The 2,828-nt window shown below is 34.5% G+C and overlaps 1 pseudogene; it reads right to left on the reverse strand.

Annotated features, from left to right (window-relative positions):
* Nucleotides 1-711: 711 nt before the first annotated feature.
* Nucleotides 712-2,569, reverse strand: LOC145133373 (cytochrome P450 736A117 pseudogene; annotated as a pseudogene).
* Between the last annotated feature and the right edge of the window lie 259 nt (nt 2,570-2,828).

Consider the following 2,828-nt stretch of genomic DNA (forward strand, 5'->3'; position numbering starts at 1 on the left):
TGAACATATATATATATATATATATATATATATATATATATATATATATATATATATATATATATATATATATATATATATATATATATATATATATAGGGTTAGGTTCATGTGAGACGGTCTAATTTTGTGAGACCGTGAGACGCAATCCTAGTAACTCATTTAGTAGATAAAAAAAACATTTTTAAAATGCAAAATAATTGAAATTTTTCGAAATTTTTTTTTTTCAAATATTATTTTCGGAATTTATATTTTCCAAAAAAAAATTACCAAAAAAAAAATTCATTTTTTTACATATTCTAGTAGAATATTAGAATATTCTACATATCTGACAAATCTAGAACAATATTTTAACATTCTAAAAATTACATTAGAATATTTACAGTTTAATATTCTATTAGAATATTTCACGTATTTTTTAAAAAAAACGGTAATTATTTTTTATTTATTTTTATTTTTTTTTATTTTTTTAGGTAATTAAAGTTCCGAAAATAATAATTAAAAAAAGAATTTTTGGATTTTTCCTTTTATTTTGTATTTTAAAATTATTTTTAGATTTAGTCTCACGGTCTTACAAAATTAATATAGTTTCAAATGAACCTGAACCTCTATATATATATATATATATATATATATATATATATATATATATATATATATATATATATATATATATATATATATATATATATATATATATATATAACAAGCTTGCCACCCTAAGTTTCCTTTTTCAACAAAAATGGTTGGAACAATACAAATAACACAAGGTTTTAAAACATGCCTAATAATGACAAGTGAATGAAGACATAGCAATATTATTTAATTTTAACATATACCTGATTGTGGTAATCTTACATCCGAATAGATCCCAAAAGGAAAATATTGGATGATATTATATATAACAAATACAATGCCGGTCTATTGTTATAAATATTATTATAATAAGATCGATTGTCATTTACCAACCATGCATGGGGACAGGTTTTCCAAGAGCAAGTAGTGGAACCTTTCTGTGATTAGCCAGACCAAAAGTTTCATTCATATCTACGTCCTTCGGTTTTACACCCTGTGGCAGCGACCAATCAAATCTTGATAAAACAGTAGCCAACACCTTCTCATTGATGGCCATGGCAAATACCCTTCCAGGGCAACCCCTTCTTCCAGCGCCAAACGTAAGCAACTCGAAATTATGCCTTACGAAATCAATAGACGACTCCAAGAACCTCTCTGGCAGAAACATTTCGGCCTTTTCCCACACTTTAGGGTCCCTCATAATTGCATAAACGTTCACGTATACCCTTGTTCCTTCTGCAATATCATACCCCATTACATTAACATCATGTCGTGCGACTCTTGGTGGTAGAATCGGAAGGGGAGGATGGAGGCGGGTGGTTTCCATGATCACGGCTTTAAGATAAGTCATCTTGTCAAGATCTTCGTCGGTTATCTCTTCTTTTCCACGAAGAATGCTTCTTACCTCATCTTGGACTTTCTTCAAGTTTTCCGGATGTAACAGAAGCTCAGTCATCGCCCATTCAAGTACTGAAGATGATGTATCTGTTCCAGCGACATATGCGTCCAAGAGGAGTGCTTTGATGACATCTGCATCGATGGTGATGCCAATAATATCTTCCTTCTGAACCTTGAGTAGTCCTTCAATGAAGGTTTCCACACCATCTTCAGAAAATTTTTCAGAGTTATTGCGTACCTTTATTATGGTCTCATCGACCACGCCTTGTAGAAACTCGTCAAAATCTACAGCGACTCTATCAACTTTAGCACTGAGACCTCTAAGACGATCAACCACCGCAAGCTGAGGAATAGAGTCCTCAAAATAAAAGCTACCCAACACCTCCGAGAACTCTTGCAAGACCTTCTTGAACTTCCTCCCAATCTCCCCTTCGTTATACGTCCTCCCAAACGTCGCCATGCATGTCACGTCGTTTGTAAGTGAGCTAAACAAGTCGCTCAAGTCTGCTGGCTTGTTAGATAAGAAACACTGGGTTATCTTATCTACGCACTCGGCAATTATCTTTTCTCTCAATCCATTATAAGTTTGAACCTTTTTGTTACTTAAAAGCTGAAGTGTCAAAATGCTCTTTGCTTGCCTCCAGTATTCTCCATAAGGAGCGACTGTTATTTCCTTGAGATTGTAGGAGATAGCCCTGAACATTCTTGTGTTAGGCCTACTTGCAAATGCAATATCATGAGTTTTCATGATCTCGCGAGCTGCTTCTGTTGATGAGACCACCAGGCTTGGGACTGAGCCGATGTGGAGGAGCATGAGCGAGTCACCATAACGTCTGGCCAGAGATAGAAAGGAGTGGTGGACGCTTGCGCCTAGCTGGTGGAGGTTGCCGATGACTGGCAGTTTTGGTGGTGATGGTGGTAGTTTCTTGGTGGTGGATGATGATGAAGAATTGTACCATTTGTAGAACACGAAAAAAGCACCAAGAAACAACGTCAAACTGTAGATCGACACTTGTGCTATGAAACTCCACATTTTGTGTAAGTGTCGTCGGAGAGTGAATTCAATGATACGAATGTTTGTGTTGAGGTGAACATATTACATTGTCTACTTATAATCAGTGTGTTAAACAAACCGCCTGCCATCAATGACCAATACGCAATATATCAAAAAAAATAGACGATGATTTTGAATTTGACTAAAAAAACCTTTGAAAAAATTTAATAAAAGAGTTGGCGGATAATTTGATGTATTGACTTTGATTATATGTTACGGATGACGGCAGAGGGAAACTCACTGGCGGATGGATTTTTGTGTTAAAGTGACTATTTGCGTCGTCTAGTTATAATAAAAGCCT

The sequence above is a fragment of the Lactuca virosa genome, chromosome 8 (genome assembly GCF_052849685.1).
Source record: "Lactuca virosa cultivar CGN04683 chromosome 8, Lactuca_virosa_CGN04683_v6, whole genome shotgun sequence".
Classification (NCBI taxonomy): Eukaryota; Viridiplantae; Streptophyta; class Magnoliopsida; order Asterales; family Asteraceae; genus Lactuca; species Lactuca virosa.